Below are 24,249 nucleotides of genomic sequence, written 5' to 3'. Positions count from 1 at the left end.
CACACCACAACAAAATGGTGTTGCCGAACGTAAACACCGGCACTTGCTCAATGTTGCTCGGGCTTTGCTTTTTCAAGCTTGTTTGCCAAAACGTTTTTGGGGAGATGCAATCCTAACCTCAGCCTACCTTATCAATAGAACACCCACTCCACTTCTCCAAGGTAAAACACCCTACGAAAAACTGTTTCACAAAGCACCTAATTATTCTCATTTGAAGGTTTTCGGTAGCTTGTGTTTTGCTTTTACACATGCCCAAATGCCCTCTAAATTCGACCCTCGTGCAATCCAATGCATTTTTCTTGGGTATCCTTATGGTCAAAAGGGTTATAAATTGTTTGATATAAAACACAATAAGACTTTTGTTTCTAGGGATGTCGTATTTTTTGAAGATCATTTTCCATTCCAAAATTGTAACACTTCCGTTGCCCCGTCACCATCAAACACTACACCTATCCTGTTTGACTCGACCTCTCCCATAGAGTCGCATTCAAGCCTTGCACCAGCAGACATAAACACCACATCTCCCACACTTGCCGACATCACACCACCATCATCTCCTTTACCCTCTACAACTCCACCACCAGATACCTTATCCACACCTTCACCTACCATACACTCTTCCCCACCTCCAACCACTCCATCACCAGATCCACCCCCTCCACTCCGTCGTAGCACTCGACCAACCAAACCTTCCACATTTTTGCAGGACTTTCATGTTGAGGTGGCCCTCCCATCCCGTGTTGCACCCACATCTTCCACAAGCATGGTTCAGTCATCAGGTACATCTCACTCCCTATCTCGTTATTTATCCTATGACCATGTCTCCACCACTCACAAAACCTTTCTCACCACCCTCACCATTATCAAAGAACCCACCAGTTTTTCGCAGGCTGTTCAGGATCCAAAATGGCGTGACGCCATGCAAAAAGAGATTGCTGCCCTCCATGACAATCGCACTTGGACTCTTGTGCCCTTACCACCTCACAAACATCCCATAGGCTGCAAATGGATCTATAAGGTGAAGCTTAAACCTGACGGCAGTGTTGAACGCTACAAAGCCCGTCTCGTTGCTAAAGGCTATAGTCAAATTGAAGGGCTTGATTATCGGGAAACATTTGCTCCAGTTGCCAAGCTCACCACTGTCCGTGTCCTCCTCAGTATTGCCTCCATCCGTGGTTGGCATCTTCACCAACTTGATGTAAACAACGCATTTTTGCATGGTGACTTATACGAGGAGGTTTATATGTCCCTACCTCCTGGGTTCGGACGAAAGGGGGAGACACGAGTATGCAAATTACACAAATCCATTTATGGTTTAAAACAGGCCTCAAGACAGTGGTTTATCAAGCTGTCTAGTGCTCTCAAGACTGCTGGTTTTCATCAATCATGGTCAGATTACTCCTTGTTCGTCCGAAACTGTCAAGGCAGTTTCATGGCATTACTTGTGTATGTTGACGACGTGATACTTGCAGGTAACAATTTGAGAGAAATTGAAGAAACTAAACTCTTCCTTTCCCAACATTTTAAGCTAAAGGATTTGGGAAAAATCAAATATTTTTTGGGGATAGAAGTTGCAAGATCTAAACAAGGGATTGCCTTGTGCCAACGCAAATATGCGTTGGAGATACTAGAAGATGCTGGGTTCCTTGGTGCGAAGCCCTCACGATTGCCGATGGAACCAAACTTGTCCCTTACACAAACTAAAGGGACGCTCCTACATGATCCTTCTTCATACAGGAGACTCGTAGGGAGGCTAATTTACTTAACCATCACGAGGCCTGACCTGACTTACGTGGTTAATATGTTAAGCCAATTCATGGACAAGCCGTGACAACCACACCTTGATGCAGTGCATAAGGTTCTCAGATACATCAAACAATCTCCTGGCCAGGGAATTCTTTTGCCTTCTACAGGTTCACTACAGTTACAAGCTTTTTGTGATGCTGATTGGGCTCGGTGTAAAGACACTAGAAGGTCAATACCGGTTATTGTATCTTCCCTGGGCAAGCACCGATATCTTGGAAAACGAAGAAGCAAAGCACAATATCTCGTTCTAGTGCAGAGGCAGAATATCGCTCTATGGCTATCACCTGTTGTGAAGTTATATGGCTAAAGAACCTTTTGAAGGACTTACGAGTGAATCATGCACAACCAGTCACATTGTTTTGTGATAATCAAGCTGCCATGCACATTGCTTCGAACCCAGTGTTTCATGAACGAACGAAGCATATAGAGATCGACTGTCACTTAGTACGTGAGAAGATTCAGATGGGAATGGTGCAAACAGCTTACATACGAACCTCGAATCAACCTGCAGATTTGTTCACCAAACCACTAAGCTCGGCGCAATTTGAGGTCTTACTTAGCAAGTTGGGTGTCATTGACATCCACACTCCAACTTGAGGGGGAGTGTTAAAATGCATGAAATAAACATGTTGGATGACTAGTGAAGTTAGGCTAGTCAACATTCTTTGTGTAAATTAGGCAAGTTAGGCAAGTTAGAAAATTAGGCAAGTGTTAGGCAAGTTAGGCAAGTTAGGCTTATGTCCTATTTCTTTTCCCTATATATAAGTTTCATCTTGTAATTGTTAGAAGTATCAAATACACATCAAAATTCAATAGACTTTTCAAAAGTTTCTGTCCTGTCGTAGTTCTTTCTCCCACCAATGATCTCTGGCAACAACATTCCATAGTTATACACATCACTCATCTGATATGGGGGAGTTGGTGATTCACTCTGGTGCAAGGTAACCCCGGGTTCCTCTTAGCGTTGTGAAAACATGGCTCTGCCCCCTAGTCATTAGCTTTGCCAAACCAAAGTCGGCGACAGCTAGGTAATTTTTGTCGAGGAGAACATTTTCAGGTTTTATGTCACAGTGAACGATCTTTTGCAATCTTCATGGAGATAAGCTAGTCCTTTAGCTGTACACATTGCTATATTGAACCTTGTCCTCCCAATCCAACAGGGATTCTTTGTTGTATTTCATGAAAATCCATTTATCAAGGGAGCCATTTGCGCAGAAGCCCCTGAGCCAAACCAAGTGCAGATGATGGATGCTGCCAATGATGGTAACTTCGGCTTGAAACTCTTTCTGTCCCTGACCAATGCCTTCCAACTTCTTCACAGCAAGTCGAGTCCCATCTGGGAGAATCCCTTGGTAAACCGAAGCAAAACCTCTTTGCCCTAGCTTTACTGAGAAGTTATTAGTTGCAGTTTGAAGATCCTTGTAACTGAACGGAAGGGCTTCCCGGTCAAATTTTCAAAGAAATTTCCTTCTTGTGATGGCTCCGTAGGGGATTCTGGCGATTTTCTCTTCTTCCAGTAGTATCGGCATCCCACATAAAGTAAGCCACAAATAATTGCAAGTACTGTTGAGATGGCTATGATCATAACATAAGGGAAGCGTTTCTGGCTGCTTCTGCTCCCCAGTACCACTGCTTCCATCCCTCGAGACTTTAATATAAGAAACAAAGCCAGAGCCATTGTCAGAATTTTGAAAGCTACCTAATTTGTCAAACAGAACAATTTCTTGTACTGGTTTGGAGGAACAGAGCAACACACGAACAGTTGCCTAGGCAAGACGTTTGGCAACCGTTCAAATCAGTCTTCGAAAAAGGTGGAATATATCCCAACGCAAAATAATAGAGCCCGTCCCTAGCATTTACAAGCTCTGTAAAACCCCTTGAAGGATCACATGAGGAGACAACCCCTGCCTTGCAATTTAGAACGCTAGCTGAGACGTGAAGGGCACTGGCACTTGTTACTAAAACATTCCAAGTAAGAATCACAAGGTTCTGGTGTGCTGCACGAATCGCTTGGTATTTTTGTTCCTGAAGGACCACTTGACCCTCTATTCTGAAGACTGTAGAAAGAGATAAATCCATCACTTCCTAAAACTGCAATCCATGTGGCATTTGCATCAATATTGCTCGAGAAAATAAATTGCCATAGCAACGCTTTGGATTGATCAAAGAACTTCCATGAATTTTTACTAATAGTTGTTGAAGTGACTACACCACCGTCTTTGTTGATTGTTTTACGGATTTCTTTCGCCATAGACCAATACGGCTGTGGTGTTTGGTAACCTGATGAAAGAACTAAGTCGCCATACTTGATTTGGAGAATATAACTCAAGTTGTTGGAGCTAGGATTGCTTACCAGCTTCATTCCTTCTGAAAATTCCTGGTTCCATAATAGGGTATCAGTTGGATGGCTAAAACTCTGCCAAACTACTCCACCGTCATCACCATGCAAATCCAAATTTCCAGAGTCCTGCAACTCTATTGCAAATCCTCTTTTGCCACCTGACACGCCCCGATCCCGATGTCCTCGTGACATCGGGATGATCACGTGCTGGCCGACACCCAAAGGGTGACGAAAGCCATTAATTTAAGTAAAAGCTCAAAAATAAGCTAAAACAGGCAGCAAGACTAGCCACAATAATACTACAAATTCAACTTCTAATTAATACCATTTGGATCAATGCATAATGTCAGAGCATACGTCTATTACAGAATACAAACAGAATTTAAGATAGAGATGTGCTATATTACAATAGATATCGAAGCAGAAGAAATATAACACTGGATCACTGGTAGGGAAATGCCTCGTAGCTTATATCGTAATCCTCGTTCGTAGGTCCTGAAGGGGGCGCAAAACAAACATGAGTGGACCAATTTGATATATATAATAAAACAGTTATCAACATACTAACCCCCAGGTTTATGAAAACATATATATCATGATCAAAATAGGTTTTTCGAAACCTAGCATGCCGTGCAATATCTCAAATTCATAACTTGTATAAGTAATAAACACTAGTGAATTGTCCGATAACCTGCAGGCCCCATGCCGGCTCCCCGTCTCTGAGCAGACAGTCAGAGGAAAATACACTACAGGCCCCATGCCGGCTCCCCGTCCCTGTGCTAAATAGCCAGAGGAAACACACTCCAGGCCCTATGCCAACACCAAACTGTCGCCTGGGACGGACCAGAATCTATCTCTACGTCCCGTAGCGGAAAGGACCACTAGGTAAGTACAAAACCATTGAACACATATATATTGAAAAACAACTTCGTAGTATAAAGTCATCCATCATCTATACTACAAAGAGGTGTTCTAAACATGTTCTAAATATCATATCGTCATCCATCGGATATTCTATAAGAACATGGGTTATAGGAAAAATAGTAATAATTCAATCTAGCCTCAGTAAGCATATTATATCATAAAGTATTTCATAAAACATAAGTATTAAATCATGCTTTTCATGTATGCATTTCTATTGTTAAAACATGCTTTTGAAGGGGTCCACTCACCGTACACCGATGGTGCAAAGCTATACTAAAAAGGTATCACGGAATCACCGTTAATAATTGCACCTATTCACATAAAGGAGTACCTTTGGTCAAACTCTATTCAAACGATTGAATTTGGGAAAACGGACTTCAAAAACGGGTCCAGGACGTCGAAATTAGCCTAGGAGAGGTCCTGAACGAAACCCCGAAAAGTCAACTAAAAAAAGTCAACGTTGACCGTTGACCGGTCAAAGGCAAAGGCAACGTTGACCGTTGACCGAGTCAACGTTGACCGTTGATCGAGTCAACAGTCAACAGTCAACTGGTCAGAGGTCAAAGTCAACTGGGCTTTGAATTTGGGTTGGGCCGAAAGGCCTTAAGGGTTTGGGTTGAAAACCCAACTCAGATTGGCCCAAGGCCTTTTCCTATAGCAGAAAATAAATAAAACCTGAAAAGGTTTTGGGTTTGGCTAATGGGCTTCGGCCCTAAATATAAACGGCCCGAGGGCCTTGGTCTTAACAAATAATTAAATAAAAACATATAAAAAGGAAATGGGTTTGGGCTTGGCTAGCCTCACCACACGGGCCTAAGGCCCGCATGTCCTTGAAACTGGCCTAGAAAGCCTGGCGTCGACGGGAAGAACCACCGGAGCTTCAACAGCTCCGGCCGACCACCATACATAACCTTAGACCCCGATCTAGGTACCAAAACGAAGAGCAAGACGAAGAGAGTGTTTTTATACCTTCATTTCGTCGTGGAACGGTCGGAGATGGTCGGAAAAAGCCCCGACACCCTCGGGATCGCCGGAGTTGGGTGTGCTTACACCCAGCTTCGATTCGTCCTAAAAACCTCAAAAATCACAAAATAACCTCCATTAAAACTCATTCACCAGATTTTAGAACGAAAAAGTGAAGGTTTGGAGCTTACCCAACCGGGAAATATAAAGGTTTCGCCGGAGTTCCTTTCCGGTTTCCTGGGGTTGCAGCACGGGACAGAGGGAGAGAAGAACGAGATGGTGCTTCCTCGCGCGGGGATATGGGTGCGTGCGTGCGTGCTGCTGCGGTGTAGAGAGATAGAAAGAAGTGAGAGATGAGAGAGAGCCGAGAGGGATAGAGACAGGAAAGACAAGAAACAGAAAAGAAGAAGAAAGAAGAAGGGATTCACGGGGGGGGGGGGACAGATAGAGAAGAAAGGGAAATTGTTAGGGAACTGCCACGTGGCAGCTTGAAAAGAAAGAAGGGATCCAATGTTTAGATCCTGATAGGGTAGTCCAAAAAGGGTAAAATTGATAGATTCAGAATATTTAAGGAACATTACACACATATAATTTTATAAATGGGGGCGGGTGTTACACCACCAGTATCTGCAGACCAAACCACACTTCCGTCGCTTTGCAAGAACACACCCCTCTTAGCATTAAACACAAATTTATCAGGATTTAAAACCGGGGAACCCCTACTCCCGGTCCAACCTACCCTCAAACTGTCCATGTGAACAATAAAAAGCAGAAATAATCGATCTTGGGGACTAATTTTGAATCTTTTGAAGCCAAAATTCGAACTGGTTAGATAAGAGAAACAACCCACCATTATCAATCCAATTTATCTGAGCACCTTGAAACGGCGGATTAATCGTGCCAAAATTTCTAATAAGGAGGCAAGTTTCGGAAGTGAGAAGAATAACAGAAAAAAAATATGAAGCCCGTGAAATGGTTCAATGAATGAAGTTCCGATCTCCCATTGCTTGCTACTATGAAATGTTGGTAGGATTTTAAAGTTCGGAGATTAAAGAGCAATACAACTAATCAAATCACAGAATCTAGAAGGCTCAGAAACTGAATCTGTCACATAATCCCCAGTTTTGTTCAAAAGGATCAAGACATAACCAAACAACACCAAAGAAAGCATATAAACTTTGCATGTCAAGCTGAGAGAGAGAGAGAGAAAGAAAGAGAGAGAAGAGGGGGAGGGGGGGAGTTACCAGTGAAAAGTAGCAGACAACTATGAGCCAGAGGAAGGATCAAGATGAAAATCCTTAAACTGGAGATGTGAGATTAAGAGACATGACAATGCAATGGAAGAAACAGACCAACATTTCAAGTTTACAGAAAGAAAAATGATACATTTTCAACTATACAAGTCTAAACTGAACCATTGGACGCGTACTTTTCTGCTGATATTTATATATGATTATATTGTTGTGATTGGCTCATATTTTGAGCTGGCAACAATGAAGTGCCTGTGTTTGCTTTCGATGGAAATATCACATGGTGTGAGCTGCATGAAAGTGGTAGACAATTGCTGCAAAGTAAAAACAAAAGTGAGTTTGCCTTTTAACTTTAGTAGCATTATGCAAGAAATGTGATGATGGCTTGGCCTTTATTTAATGCAAGGAAATGCTTGCATTAGGTGTGCTTGCCGAGTGAGAAGGCTTGCATCAGAAAGCATCCAAAGGGGGAGAGCATTCGATTTAACTCATATGTACTTGTACTGTTATTCTCAAAGTGAAAAACAATATCTCTCCGGGGACGTAGGTAGGATTTTTGCCGAACCTCGTAAATTTCTCAATGTCTTTATTTCTTGTATTTTATTCTGTTCAACTGTGATTTTGGTGAGGTTGTAATCTGAATCTCGGTTTCGCATTAACGAATGGGCCAAGGCACAACAATTGGTATCAGAACATCGTTGGGGGCTTTGGTTCGTTGGAGGTCCAGATTTGTAATCCACCATGGAATTTTCAGTTGAGTAGTTTAAAGGAAGAGGCGGTTTAACTCTTGGCAAATGTGAGTAATGGAAGCCTAAAGAAGAAGACATGTTCATGGGATGCTTGATCAACTGCGAAAGTTGATGTTGAGGAAGAAGACAAAGGCCTCTTTCTTCTTACCTCACTTCCAGATTCGTACAAGAACCTTGTGAAACTTTACTGCATGGAAAGATACAGTAAGTTTGGAGCAGGTGCAAGCTTTTTTGGTGTGGAATGATACACAAAGGAGACCATGGATGATGGTGGGCAAGAGACTGCTTAAGCTATTCAAGGTTGGAATCGTGGAAGAAAATTGGAAAGAGGATCTGAGAGAGACAGCAGGTTCAGATCCGGTTCCGGAGGCAAGGGTCCACAGTGCTACAGGTGCAAGTCCGGGTTGCAGTAATTTTGTGATGGAAGACTTCGAGTATGCCCTCTAGGTATTCGAAGCAACACTTCTCCTGGTGATGTATAGTCTCAAGTGTTGCAGGGGTTTTGTAGCAGGTGGAGTTATGGGATTCACAGGTGATGAGATGGTCCTAAAGGAGGAGAAGTGTGAGGAATGTTTGTCTGGCTCGACGGGTGTTGCTGGAAATGGGTGCACTGACAAGTTTCCAAGTTGCAGACAATGAAGAGGAGGAAAACCTGCTGGAGGAGACGAGGATGTGTCGAGATCCTGTCTGAAGCTAAATGATGATTTTAGCTTGCAGCAGCTGCACATGCATTGGCAGTGACTGAATCGGAACAGGACTAACGAGGTTGATTCAGGGTGTGCATGCTAGTACATAAGGCCAATGGGCTTTGGTGATGGGTGCAAGGTTTTTTGCACTGTGTATTCGCCAAGGTGGAGATTGTTGTGATTGGCTCATATTTTAAGCTGGCAACAATGAAGTGCATGTGTTTGCTTTCGGTGGAAATATCACATGGTGTGGGTTGCATGAAAGTGGTAGACAATTGCTGAAAAGTAAAAGCAAAAGTGAGTTTGCCTTTTAACTTTAGCAGCATTATGCAAGAAATGTGATGATGGCTTGGCCTTTATTTAATGCAAGGAAATGCTTGCATTAGGTGTGCTTGCCGAGTGAAAAGGCTTGCATCAGAGAGCATCCAAAGGGGGAGAGCATTCGGCTCTCCCATGGGAAACCATGGGCACGGGTGAGAGAAATCAAGAGAGCTAGAGTGAAAGGTCTCTGGTGAAAGAACTCTTGGGGTAGAGTGAGACTCTTGGGAAAATTCTATAAGTGGGTGTACAAAGGATTCGAGATTGGGTTATGTCGATTTAACTTATGTGTACTTGTACTGTTATTCTCATAGTGAAAAACAATATCTCTCCGGGGACGTAGGCAGGATTTTTGCCGAACCTCGTAAATTTCTCGGTATCCTTATTTCTTGTATTTTATTCTATTCAACTGTAATTTGGTGAGGTTGTAATATGAATCTTGGTTCCGCACTAACGAACGGGCCAAGGCACAACATATATGTCAATTTTGAAGAAGAAAAGAGATACATTTTATTGATCATCGTGTGTTTAATGACGTCTAGTCTTTCATTTTACTCGTTTAAGTTCTAATGAGTTTACACGTTCAAACTGTACAAATAAGAGTTAAATTTAAATTAATTGAAAAATGTTGTAAATATTATATGGATGGTCCACATGAATAGTTTGTTACTATTTATGCACAGTATTTTCACTATTCATTTGTGGAAAATTTGTAAAGTGAATAGTGCTTTCTTTTTCAATTTATATAAAGGAAGAAGAGGAGATGAAGTGAGAAGAGTTTACGGGAAAGGAAGAGAGGAAGGAAGGAAGAGGAAGAGAGAGAAGGAAGAGGAAGAGAGAGAATAGAGGAAGATAAGAGGAGATAATAGAGAGAGTTATCTTTGTACTCCTATTATTCTAAATTATAATGAAAGCACCACTGCTGCCCCGAGGACGTACTCCAGTCACACTGACTGTAGAGGAACCTCGTAAATTTTGTGTCTTGTTTCATTTATTCCACTGCATCCACAGTCGATTTTACAACACGTTATCAGCACGAGAAGCTCTCATGTCGGTGGAAAGCACTACTTACCTCTCACATCTATCGGCTGGAATCTCACAGATAAGAAAATCTTTTCATTTCATTCTCATATCTCTAAATGACTAATTTTCTTAAAGTAAATATACATGTGGTTATATAAGTATTGTCATTATTATTGGCAGAAAATCCGACGATCATATGAGCTTTGAAACTTCAACTTCCAGTGCTCATACAGAAACCATTCCTTCATAAAAGTTTTTCCTTATCCTCTCTCCCATAACATACCAAAATTCCAGAACCATCCAACGGTTAAATCATTCCATATCTTAGAAATAATACTACAGACTCAAAATCCGCAGAAAATTTGGCAGCCATGTAAATAGCCACTGAACTCCAACTTCCTGACATCCGATTGAAATACTTTCTTCTTGAAAGTTGTTTGTCCGCCTAGTACCTAGAACATATCCAAATTTCAGAAATTGTCAACGGTGCGATCGTCGTAGATGACTGAAACTTCAACTCAGCTTCCATTTCCGCAGAAAACTGGACAGCCATCTTATGAGTACCAAACCTTCATTTTCAGAAGCTCAGCTCGAAACTGTTTCTTCACGAAAGTTGTTTGGTATCTTCTTATCCATATCATACTAAATTGTGAGTTAAATCTAACGGTTTGATCTTCTTATAAGTGGCAGACAAAGAAAAGTGTGATTATTTTGGGTAGTTGGAAAGAAAGAAAAATATACATATATAAATTGAAAAAGGGAGCAAATGGATGGTGTGTCGGTTGGACTATTTAAAGAAAACAAAAAGGTTTTGGAAGTGAGTTGCACCATTCTGAAAAAAATAAAAAAAAAATAAAAAAATAAAAAAATAAAAAAATTGGAAAGGTGGATTTTTGGTGCATGATGTTGTCACAAAAGGAGAAAAGAACAAATATTATTGGATGGTACACGGCACCATGTGAATGAATAAGAAACGAAAATATATATTTATGTGAATGGTGTTGGCTTAAAACACTTTCACAAGCTCTATTTATTTAAAGCAATTTATTTACAGTGGGTAGCATTATTACCCTTTGCTTTAAAGCTTTGATATTTATGTGCATGGTGTTGGTTTAAAGCCCATGTCACAAGCTTTATTTACTTTAAAGCAATTTATTTACCATGGACGGTTTTACCGCCTACTGCTTTAAGTTTTGATTTATGTGAATGGTGCTGAATTAAAGCCCTTGTCACAAGCTTTATTTACTTAAATGCAATTTATTTACTATGATTGGAATTACCGCCTAGTGCTTTAATTTATTTATTGTACTTATCTTTTGTTACTATGAGTATATACAGGACCTGAAGTTCCTTGATCAGATCAGAACCTGCAGTTTCTTGATCCTCATCATATAAAATGATTGGACCCGAAGTTCCATCATACAAAAGGATCTGGCATGAAGTCCCTTGATCCTGAAGATCAGGACATGAAGTTCCTAGATGAGTACCGTAAGTTTGAAGTGCCGCAGTGCCTTAACTTAATTGTAATAAAAGCCATAAGAGTCTTAGTTTACAGACTATTAAATAAGGACCAGAAGTTCCTTATGTCCATACTCAAAATGGTTTAGCAGAAGCCTTTATTAAGCGAATGAAATTGATTTCCCGCGCTCTGCTCATGAAAACGAAATTGCCAATTTTCTACATGAGGACATGTAAACTTTACATGATGCATTATTAATTCGGTTGAGACATGTTACCGACCATCAATACTTCTCAGTACAACTTGGGTTTGGAACCAACCAGACATTATACATTTACGAGTTTTTGGTTATGTTGTCTATGTGCCTGTAAGACTGCCACAACGCACTGAAATGAGGCATCATTGCAGATTAGGCATTGATGTTGAACACCATCTATCATTCAATATTTGGAATTCTTGATTGGGGATATGTTTACCGCATGGTTTGCGGACTGTCATTTTGATAAGACAATTTTCCTGCCATTAGGGGGAGAAAATAATATTGTTCCAGAAGAACGATGAGAAAATATCATTCCAAAAGAATGATGAGAAAAGACCGTTCCAGAAGAACGAAGAGAATTTGTCTTATTTTGATTCACGAAGCAATCAATAAGAAAATGAAATATGAATAATTGAATGATGCAACGAAAGTGATGAAATCATATATACTTACTGCAAATGTGCCTACAAGAATTGATGTCTCTGTTGGATAAAATAATGAGATAGTAAATGATTTATCTGTTGCACGCCTGAAGCGTGGCAGATTTTTAGACTCAAAAGGTTCAGTTATTCGAAAGAAGAATAATATGGCACTACTGAACTATTGCATTCCCGAAGCATAACTGTTGCATGCCAGAAGCATGACAGTCGCCACGTGGATACACGTCCCAGATAGGACAATCCACAGACATGGGAATATTGATGTCTCATGCATGAAGCATGATTGACGTATAGGTTCTAAATGACTCAACTCTTGGAAGTGGAGATTAAAATCCAAGCTCTATAACGCTCAAGAAGAGGTTATGATCCGCATTCTCTAAACTATGACTATCCTGGAAGAGATAGTGTAATGCCCTTGAAGAGGCAATGGATATCCAAAGAAATGAAAAGCTTTTATGCATGTGCATGCACATGAGAATATGGGATCACGGATTGATGATAACCAATGGTAATTTTGGTTTTTACAAGTAGCTACTAAATTCATCAATAAGCTGTGTTAATATTAAGTCATGTTCTTTTGTTCGTCGACAAAAGAAAAATTATTGGCCAAAAATGGAGAAAGGCAATTCCATTACAAATTTTGTAAGAACGTGGGTAAATGAACCTATATATATTTGAATACAATACAAATAGCCAAATGATGTTAAACCAAGGAGGTTATATATGGGCATTTGTAATATAGTGTAATACACTTACATGATATGACACAAGGTTGTAAACGAGTTCATATGAATGGAGAATTATATACGAAGGGTTGTGAGTCGCCCACATTATATCTCCATAAGTAAATCCCTCAAGTATACATGGGAGCAAATTGCTCTGTATAAATTCCAAAGGAAAATGTGTCATGAAGTGTAGAAAACCCTTGAAGGATTCAAATTGCTTGAAGTAAGCCTCTGAAGGGTAAAACATAAAATATGTGCTCAATACCAATGGATGATATAAATTGCCTTAGTGAGTACTATCATTATGATATTGTTGTAACATACTAAAATCTCTTGCAAGAGTCAATGACATTAAATTATAACTCTTGAAGAGTTGATGATATTAAATTGGGACTCCTGAAGAGTCTAGAAAAATTATAAAGTGTTGAAGGAATTATTGTCTCGAGCTGCAGATCGAACAATCTACCAACACGAATCTTATCCATGATATTTATGATATTAAAAGAATCATATGGATTGAAGATTATGAGTTGAATACTCATATGATGAAGACACTAAGAATAATCATTTATCTTCGTGAGGGTAAAGATAAATTAATATTTGGTCCAGAAGTACCACATCTTAGTGAAGTATATGCTTTATTGTATTTGGCACAATACATTGAATGAAATAAAGCTTATTTATTAATATCTCCAAGAAATTACAGATATATACATACACATGAGTTAAAACAAACAAACAGGATGGAGCCTTCACAAAGGTTGCTCATGTGAAGCCTCAGTACTCGGAAGTACCCCAGAAGGGGGAGGCACTGGAGATTGATCATGTGGCACCCCAGTACTTAGCAAAACACCAGAAGGGGAAGGCATCAGTTGCTTTCGGAATCTAGCAACGAACCTCTGGTGATCACTTTGAATCCGACTTTCGGATTCCTGCAGTTGGACGAGCTTTCTTTTCATGCTCGTAGAGTAACTATTTGCAAGCACGTGTAACACCCTATTCTCGTGCTTGAGCCCTCTGATCTCTTGTTTAAGACTTGCCACCTCCGCCATCAATGATTCAACTTGGCGAGTTTGAGCAAGTAGGCGTTGGCCCATATTGGACACAGAGCCAGCACACTGAACACTGAGAGCCAAGGAGTCTTGAACGGCCGACTCTTCAGACCGTTCTGAAAGGATCTTGTTATCCCTTGGAGTGAGAAGATTCCTAGCTACCACAGTAGCGGTTATGTTATTCTTCATCATAGAGTCCCCAACCGTAAGAGGACCATTAGAAGATAAGAAGGACGGGCGCCATATATTATCTTGACGCTGCTCGTCTGTATCACTCCTAAGACTCAAATCTAAGCAAATGTTAGATGGGCAAGTCATTTTTCAGAAATGATGAAGGAAAAACAGAGGTCAAATAAAATTTCAGAAGTGCAAGAAGGTGGAAATTTCTCTGGCAGCAACTTTCTGAGCATACTCTTGAACGCAATTGATGTCTCTATAAAAGAAGAGGCAACAGAGCCGCTTGTTCAAAGATCGAAGCGACACGGCTCTCCGAATTTCAAAAAGCCAGATTTTCCTGAATAAAGTTCGTTGGCATTTTTCAGACGTAATCCCAGCTTTTCAGATGTCGCGTGCAATTTTGTCAAAGATCTCTGACAAAGTTGAAAACACGTAAATCTTACTGTTCTATTTACACCACAGTTGCTGACAAGAGTAAAAGCACAGCACCACCACTTGCTATTGAGAAATCTCTATATATGTCGACCTCTGTTCTCCATAACAAGGCAGACCTGCAACACTGCAAGAATACCTAACTCTTCCTCATCTCCGAGAATGCATCTTCAACATAGCATCTCGAAATACTCAGTTTTCTTCCTCTCCGAGAATACCTCTTCAAACATGTCACACTAGAGCAAGATTATCACATATCTTCAGGGACCAGAGCAAGATTATCTCATATCATGCAATCTCCCTGTCCTTTCCTTTGTCCATGTTCTTGCCTGCAAAGACAAGGATAAGGAAAGCAATATGTCGGAACCTCCACTCAAACTCCCGGTAAGGAACCGATTGCCTGGAACCTTTCCTGATTGCTTACCTAGTATTGCTCTCGAGTAGTCATCTTCAACGGTTGGAGTTGGGTCTCCAGTCACCAAGAAGTGATGAACCATCCAAATGCAAGGGTTTGCATTCCACTTCTGCACCAGGGGACAAATCCTACAAGAGAAGATGCCACATATGCATGGGGGGAAAAGCAGTGAAAATACTACTTAAGCAAGGGGAGCAAGTAAGGAAAGTGAAAATGATACATTGAAGCATGTGGAGACAAGCGCAACAAACGCGTGCTGATTCATCCCTGACAAAACTGAAGATCACTTGCCACATGAAGCTCCTCATGGTTCAATTTCATTCAAGATCAGGCCTCGAAGGTCTTTGAAGAAATCACAAGTCCGATTCAAGATCAAGTGTCCACCACTTTTGAATCAAATTCCGCTCCAGATAAAAGGAGTAAATTCCGATCTTCGATGCTAGTCTAGCAGAAAGTCCTACAACCCAGTTCAAGAAAAAGGCTGTGGAAAGTTAACAATAAGTAATCTTACTAAGAGACTAAAGCAGAACAATCAACGATCAACCTAAATGATTTGAAATCAGGGGGAGATACTCATCAGGGGGAGCATCCAAGACATATCAAGATTTTAACGAGTCAATCGAAGACTTGTGGCCATCCAAGGGGGAGTGTTGTAAATATTATATGGATGGTCCACATGAATAGTTTGTTACTATTTATGCACAGTATTTTCACTATTCATTTGTGGAAAATTTGTAAAGTGAATAGTGCTTTCTTTTTCAATTTATATAAAGGAAGAAGAGGAGATGAAGTGAGAAGAGTTTACGGGAAAGGAAGAGAGGAAGGAAGGAAGAGGAAGAGAGAGAAGGAAGAGGAAGAGAGAGAATAGAGGAAGATAAGAGGAGATAATAGAGAGAGTTATCTTTGTACTCCTATTATTCTAAATTATAATGAAAGCACCACTGCTGCCCCGAGGACGTACTCCAGTCACACTGACTGTAGAGGAACCTCGTAAATTTTGTGTCTTGTTTCATTTATTCCACTGCATCCACAGTCGATTTTACAACAAAAAAAACATTAATGGTTATGTATGGACTAGGAAGTGTATGATGTCAATTGTGTTTCGAATTTATATAATTGGAAATTTTCGCTTGTCAAGATTGGTTGATGACTCCTCTTGCATAATCCTAATATGATTGAAAAATGGGACACTTTATCGGTTTGGTTTGGAGTGAGGTGAGAGAGGGTCCTTAAAGTTTTAGTCAAGTGCCATATCGATTACGGTGTTGAAGCAATTTCAACGGTGTGGGTCCCAAATCAAGCATATATGGTAGATAAATTTTTAGTTGTGACGCGAACACTGATAGTGTACCACATGTTTTTATGCAAGTGATGAAAATTTTTAATTTTTAAATTATTAACCTTTTAATACATATAACTTACCATTTATATAGGAATACATGATGTACCATCTTGTATGACGGTCACATTGAAAAATCCCTCTATATGATATATCAAGGAAGGAGAAAGGAGTGCATGTTTGCTCACCACTTTCAAGGAGTAGTAATGCTCACCACTTAGTTTATTATCATTGCATAAATTTAAATTTTAAGATTTATATCTATCCACTATATTAATTTCTAAATTTAAATTCATGCAATAATAATAGAGAAAGTAACGAGTATCACCATCAGATGGTGAGCAAAATATTCACTGTATCCAAGTGGGAGCATGTATCTTTACTCCAAGTAGAAAGGTCCAGATTCAACTTCCATGAGTTTGATATACAATATGGCAGGTTTACATTGGTATAAAATATCGTTTATATCAACAACAAAAAAAAAAGTTTTGATCATTGAATAACAAATTATTATTTATTTATTTATTTAATTTTCTTTTCTGGAAAGCATGTCTTTACTGTAAGTACAGGTTACAATCAGTAATCTTGCGGCTCTTGAACAGTTTTTGTTAAGACCCAATCCTAATTTTATTTTATTTATTTCTACACAAATCTTGAAATGACCAAAATACCCTTTACAGTGGTAAGTGCTGACCTGAACAATTATTGCAGAACTTGAATATACAAATAAATGTCGAATTTGATACAAAATTATTTTACATGCCTTGATCCATTATTTTAATATGACACAAAATCGAAGACGATGACGTCTTAAGATTTATATAACCGACTCCACTTAGTGGGATAAAGCTTTGTTGTTATTGTTGTACTATTACTCTCCTCATACTCACTCTCATACAAACAGCGTGCTCTAATTAATCTGTCCCCTAAGCATCAACCACGACTATTTCATGTAAAATGTGTGCTTCAAAATAAATTATTTTGCAGCTTCTATATATTCAGTTGCATCAATTTGATGTTCATGGATTTGTGTATGTTGCTCATGTATTTGTAAGTCTAAAGGCAAAGAAGAGTGGTTGTGTAGTGTAATCGAATTATGACCATTCATGATGTGTTCTCATATTTCTTTCTTGTGGAATATAATCTTTGCTGGTGAAGCTTGTTGCACATTTTATCAACTGCATGTATATACCAAAATCACCGATGCATTCCCTATGCAATTGTACCTAGATTATCACAAGTTTCACTTTTAGGGCACATTTTATGTAAGATTGGCTTGACCTGGAGTATTTATTGGGACGGATTTGGATTGGAATTTGACTTGGGTCGAGTAATGGCCTAAAATAAGCCTACACAGTGAAGGTATAGTCTCAATTTATTAAGTTGTTAATTAAACCCATGTTTTGGGCTTAAATAGCAATTTTATAGAAATTGGTTAGAATGATGGGACTTGGATCCTCTCCTGAGCCCAAGGAGAGGATCTGACCAAAGGACTTGGGCCTTTGGATGAAAATCCAACGGCTATAATTATTATAACTTTAAAGAGACCTTCCTGTTTGTAACCGTTGAATTTTCATCCAACGGCCCAAATTATTTGATCAGGAGGATCCTCTCCTTGCGTTCAGGAGAGGATCCAAGTCCAGAATGATGATAATCAATGCTCAACTGCGAGTTGATCAAAATTAAATATTGACAATATAACAATTACAACACCATAAAAACTAATCATTTTGGTAATTAGTCTTAAAAATGATTATTTTGGCTAATTTTCTAACTTTTAAGTCACTTTAACTCTGTGCTCAATAATGAGATCCAAAGTCGAGTCGGCTGCCTGTCGGATTTGAGCAATGACATTTTAATCATACTTGCGTCGTTCGTTAATGATTATATGAACTTTATTTGTTTCTTCTGACCAGAAGAAGTGCACATTTCAAACTGCTCGAAACTCTCACCAAATTGAATACCTACTACCTAGAGCTGAAGAAAACTAGCACAAACCACCGAACCAAACATCGTCCATAAAGTGCTCCACCGCCATCCTTATCATGAAGGAGGAAAATAAAAGAGAGACTAGACCTAGTGAATTCTTCTGCAAATACTGGTTCATTGGTAAACAGGTACGTATATACTCGCCTCCTTAATTTGCGATCTGCAACTTCGCATTTCATTTTTTATTATCTTCTTGCAGCCTACAGAAAAATAGGGCTTTTGTGGCAACATACATTCGTCACATAAATATAAAAATTCATCACATTTGACGATATGTGACAAAATCCTAACGTCACAATTATTGTCACCTACACAACGTCACTGATAATTTACATGACAAATATTAGATTCACCACATATTTTCCTATTATGTGATGTTATTTTCATCACATATTAAGATTTATAAGTGATGAAATAAGTGTCACAAAATAAAAAAGTCAATGACCAATGCTTTTCGTCACATATCAGACTTATAAGTGATGATTTTATCGCCACCCAATATGATCCCAGATTGATATAATTTACACTAAGACCATCTCCAATGGTTGGGCTAAAAGTCAAATATTTTAGCCCGGAAGATTTAGCTTTTAGCCCAGAAGTAGCTTTTCTGCTCCAACCGTTCTGGCCTAAAATTTTAGCCCGGGATTATTAAAAAATGAACTTAGGTGATTTTTTTTTCTTAAATTAAATTTAAAAAAAATAAATAAATATGTAGACTATCGTAAATTAATTTTATGAACATTTTAATCTAAAAAAATTTAAATTCCGATAAATATTGAAAAATAACTAAATTTTACGACCTCTAATATGCTCTCTTGCCATGTTGAACAATTTGGAAATGGAAAGAAATGGTAGAAAGATAAATTGGAAGAATTGTAGGAGAAAATTGAGTTTTGTGTGAATGTTTGAACAAATACATAGGTATTTATAGAGTTTTTGGGCGAATTTTGAGTTAAATAATTTTTTTAATTATTTTAGCGTTTGATTTAAATTTGGGCCGTTAGATCTTTTTTTTACAATTAGATTTGATTATATTCGATTTCAGCCGTTGGATTCAATAATATATAAATATAAAAACAAAAAAAAATTTGAATCTAGGTCGTTGGATTAACCAACGACCTGATGATCACAATCGTTGGATGGAAGAAGTCGTTGGGCTCATGCGGAATGTGGCCGACAGGCTCACGTGGGTGGGTCCCTAGCGGTCGGAAGCCTCGCGTGTTAGGCGCGTTGGGCGATTCAGTGGGTTGCGTTTGGCGCCCAAACGCTGAAATGCAATCCCTTCGGTGGGGCCCACACCAACTTTTGGGCTAAATTTTGGGCGGAATCTGGCCTCAGTTTCCCATTTAGCTTTTAGCCCAAAGTTTCCCCTTGGGTTGGATTGGGTTTGGGGGGGGGGGGGAATTTAGTATTTAGCCCACCATTGGAGATGGTCTAAATCATGCTGAAATCGTCACATATTCTATTGATACGTGGCGCAACTTATGTCTCGCATATGTTAAAATCAAATACCTATTTAAGAATAATATGTGACAAATTAATTACTTGTTCCCGCTTCGTAATCTAGAATTGTAATTCATAACATAAGGTAATACTCCGCACTTTCATTAGTCAACAATTAAAACACATACTTCAGTCGAATACATTAACCAAGCGTACACCCCCAAAATAACATAAACATCCCAAAATCAATCTAATTCATGGTGACCTATCTCAATAATAGCAAATTATCATGAAGGGCACCAACGTCTATACATAAACAGCTTGAGGTATTAACCAAAAAAAAAAAAAATGCTAAGACACATTGAGGTGCTAACCAAAGAGGTCTACCATGTGCATGCTTCAAGCTCAGCCATGATTCCAAACTCATCATATAAAGACACTTGCATGAAATCTAATGGAGTACCCTAGGTGCTTCTTGGAAGCTACTCCCTAACTTCCTCTTTCTTTTTCTTGATGTTATCCTTAATAAAATAGAAATATATCAGTTTTATATGTTTCGACCAGATCAGCTACAATATGCTTAAGAAAACACAACTTAACCATTTGTATGTGATCCTTAACGGATGTAAAAAGAAAATCACCAGGTACGTATAACCTGTCTTCACATATTATTTTGTAGTTTCTGTTTGAACGTGGGTTAAATTGAACTAGGCACTAAAAGTTTTTCTCAAAAAGTAACAAGAAGCGTCAATAGCATAAGCATTTACTGGTGGGACAAACAAAATGAAGAAAAACATAAACTAATTAAGAACACAATTGTAATTTATTTCATAAAGGCCGACTCTAAACCTTTTAGCTTCTAGCTAGTTATATCAAGTTTTTTTTTTTTTTTGTCTTTTTTCTTCCAAAAGTTCTAGCTAGTCATTTCAAGGGAGTTGCAAGTTAATCTCCAACTTCCTTGAAATGACAAAAATGATATGCCCGTGAAGTGAATAACTTAAATATTTGTCTCGAGCAACATCATTGATCCATTGGCCGTTCTTGTCTTTGTGGAGAGCCCCCAATTGTCAATGACATATAATGGAGATCATGTTCAATAATGCAGAAACATATATTAGAATACATAAACTGCATAATGAGTATTATAAGAAATTTAATTTCATTACCTCAGGAGCCTTCCTAGCATGTTGGATGAATAGCCTTGCCCTTCCCTTGTGGTGATACTTTTGTTTCTTCCAATTATCAGCATTTTGCTTTGAAAGCTCTTACATTAACTGTGGTATATGACATACAAAAGAAGATTTAGTTAACTAAAAATGTGTACAATTTGGAAAGTTCCAAAATCCCATACTAGTAATATATAATGTCACATATTTCAGTTGTACATATTCATTCAAATTTTCATAAACACTATAAAATGCTTTCAGCTCTAGTACTCACTCAAATTTTACCAATTTGAAATGCATAATTAAAAGCGATGAGAAAGCATAACGAATGCAACCAATATATGCATATGGTTATGCCTAATGTTAACAAAATACATGTAAAGCACCTTTATATTACCATACGGTAACATTATATAGATTATTAGAGCTTTATCACAAAATTCTCTCTTAATAAAAAATTGTTGTTCAACTATATAAGAGAATGTTGGTATCTAACTTGGACTTATACTAGGAAATATTATATAGAATACATACCAAAAAAAGTGTAGTAGTGTAAACATTATCGCATAACCAGTCCCAATGACTCTTTGGTCTCCCATTCCACATTAGATCATTTGGAAGTTTAGCTCATCCTCTCACAGGTGTTTCACACATGACCAGTAGTGCCGATGTAACCGGTGCCTAAACTGAGAGTACAACTTCGCCATCTTCTTTTCAATGTATTCAATCATCTTTCTATGGAATAGGTCCACTACAAATAATACGTATTATTGAACACAAATATATGCAAGTGAGTGTTTGAAATTACTATATATAAATTGAATTAAATTCAGACTCACAAGCAACTTGAAAGGTAAATCTGCATCAGAGCTTGGGCACCTTCAATCCTAAAAATCATGAAAGTATAAGAATTTCATATATGTATATACAAAAGTAAATTTGCATCAAAGCATAATTAGATGGGAGCATAATATAGAAATTTTAAAAGCTGACTTATCAAATTATAGACGTAAAATCAATTTACTAGTTTTAGCTTCCTATCCCCCCAACAAAAGATTTTCCATGTATCAAATCACAGCTTCCTTATTCCCTAATTATTAACCTACTTATTAGAGTACTGGCATAACACATTTCTGCAACAACATTCATCATAACAAGAGCACCACCAAACTGGGAAGCCAAAAATGTTTACTTGTTATAATTCCAAGTCAACAAAATGATTTAGTATCAATTCAATTGTTGAACCATAGGATTTTCTAGTATTAATCTAGCGCCTTTTAAGGCTGACCCAATTAAACACCAAACTTATACATCATTATATATCAATAGATGGTGCCTTTGTCTTTGATATTTTTTCACAAGATCATATTCTAAACTACAGAAAGGGAAATTCGATCTTAAAGTGCAAATGGATGAGCACACTACCTTACTCAACTTGCATACCTCACATTTGGTCTATGGTATTTGGTGACAAGGATTTGATATGATAATAGACGGATAAATTAACTAGTGTAAACCCATAATTAGTCTGTATTTAAAAAAAAAAAAAAAGCACATCAGAATTACAAAGGGTTGAGTGTATGTATGAAGGTGTACACCAAATTTCTTAACATTCATTCAAAAAGTTCTATAGTTCCCATGTCCATTTGCTCATTGCTTCTATTGGTCGCCACTAGCCGTGACCAAAAAAAGGAAGGTAAAGAAATAGTAACAAATTAAAACTATAGTTTCACATTCTATGGACCTGGGTAAAACTGAAGAACGTCTCGCATACTAAACTGACTCCTACAAATTGATCTACCACATCGCTCTTCCACAAAATAAATACACAATCACAATAAATTGGTTCGTTTTATTCTTTCTACAAATTCACCCCATTTTTCATCATTGATCTTCAAAAGAAAGAGAAAATTGATAACTGGATGTCTAAGCTTGGCAACCAAAGAACTGATTGAAGAAGAAAATCCAAAAAAAATTAAAGAAATATAGGGAAAGAAATAGATACCTTGTTGCGACTGAAGAACTCGATAAAAAAACCCAATTTCTCTTTCCCCAATTTGGGTCTTGTTATGTCAGAGAGAGGAGAGATTTATAAAATGAGCAGCAGGGGGTGAGAGGGTGGCCAAGGTAGGGAGACGAAGGAGAGGTGGTGGTCGCGTTGTTGGCAACCACCATGTGGTTGGTTGTCGGAGTCAGGGTGAGAGAGTTAAGAAAGGGAAGCTGAAGATAGCAGGCATGAGTGAGAACAGAAGGAATTAGGTTTTACAATTGGAGTGGTTTGTCTGCCCTCCCATTTCCATACTCTTCCCATCCCTTTCTGTTTGTGTGGTCACGGTTAAGCCACGTTAACATTTTATATTGATTTTTTTTATAAAAATAATAAAACAAAAAGTAATAGGAGTATAAAATGTTGACGTGGCTTAACCGTGACCACACAAAACAGGAGGGAATGGGAAGAGTATGGAAATGGGAGGGCAGACAATCCACCTCCTTTACAATTTGGGGTTCTAATGTTATTCCTTCGGTATTTTTTTATTTGGCTAAATAGTCAAAATGGTCTCTAAGATTTGCATAATTAATAGAAATGGTCTTTGAAATTGAAAATTAATAGAAATGGTCCCTGAGATTGTCCACCATCCATGATTTTAGTCATTCCGTTAAAAACTCTTTAGGCAATTTTCAAAGCTTCGTAACTCAACCGATTCTTAATCAAATTCTCTCCCTTCTTCTTTTCATCCTCTTTCATCTCCTCATCTCATATTCTCTATTTTGTCTTTCTCTTTCTATATAAACTAATATAAAATGTTGACGTGGCGTAACCGTGACCGTTCAAATAGGAGAGGAGGGAATATGAGGGAAAAAAAGGGAAGAGAATCATACTCTCCAAATATGTCTTGCACCAGTTGTGCCCGTACCAAACAGCATAAATTTGGAAATAAAGTAAAAAAGAAAAGAAAAATACTTGTTGGGCATGTTGATGCCCACATGGATAAGATGGGAATGGCATGTTGTTGGCCCTAAAGTTTTGAGAAGGTTTTTGTGGAGTTTGTTTGACCGATGGTCTGGTACTCAAGTGGTTGGACTTGTGACCTCTTAAGTAATAGTTGCTGAAGTTTCTAACATTGTGTTTCACTTGTTTGTTGCCGTAGTTGAGATATGGGAGTTTCTGTTGGCTATCCCATATCGGTGGAGGAAGAAAAATAATGAGTTTTGTTTGTACCATACTTGACCAATCTCGAAACTACCGAGCACCGGTCAACGTTATACCGTCAAGGACCCAGAAGAGTTTCCTT

General features: G+C 38.5%; 2 long non-coding RNA genes across 3 annotated transcripts; one reads left to right on the top strand and one right to left on the bottom strand.

Annotated features, from left to right (window-relative positions):
- The first annotated feature begins 9,805 nt into the window (after positions 1–9,805).
- Positions 9,806–11,740, top strand: LOC103407237 (uncharacterized). Its single transcript, XR_524717.4, has 2 exons — positions 9,806–10,680; positions 11,399–11,740. It is a non-coding gene; the product is annotated as an uncharacterized lncRNA (long non-coding RNA).
- An 8,191-nt stretch (positions 11,741–19,931) lies between these two features.
- On the bottom strand, positions 19,932–23,216 carry LOC114821639 (uncharacterized). 2 transcript variants are annotated; one of them, XR_011576599.1, is made up of 5 exons: positions 22,962–23,216; positions 21,796–21,843; positions 21,491–21,707; positions 20,957–21,064; positions 19,932–20,311 (listed from the first exon to the last, which is right to left on the bottom strand). It is a non-coding gene; the product is annotated as an uncharacterized lncRNA (long non-coding RNA). The 2 variants fall into 2 exon arrangements; XR_003769316.2 differs by lacking the exon at positions 19,932–20,311 and having other exon boundaries at positions 20,526–21,064.
- Between the last annotated feature and the right edge of the window lie 1,033 nt (positions 23,217–24,249).

This window comes from Malus domestica, chromosome 15, assembly GCF_042453785.1.
Source record: "Malus domestica chromosome 15, GDT2T_hap1".
In the NCBI taxonomy this organism is placed as follows: Eukaryota; Viridiplantae; Streptophyta; class Magnoliopsida; order Rosales; family Rosaceae; genus Malus; species Malus domestica.
The sequence above is the reverse complement of the archived record's forward strand: the minus strand, read 5'-3'. Positions and strand labels throughout refer to the sequence as shown.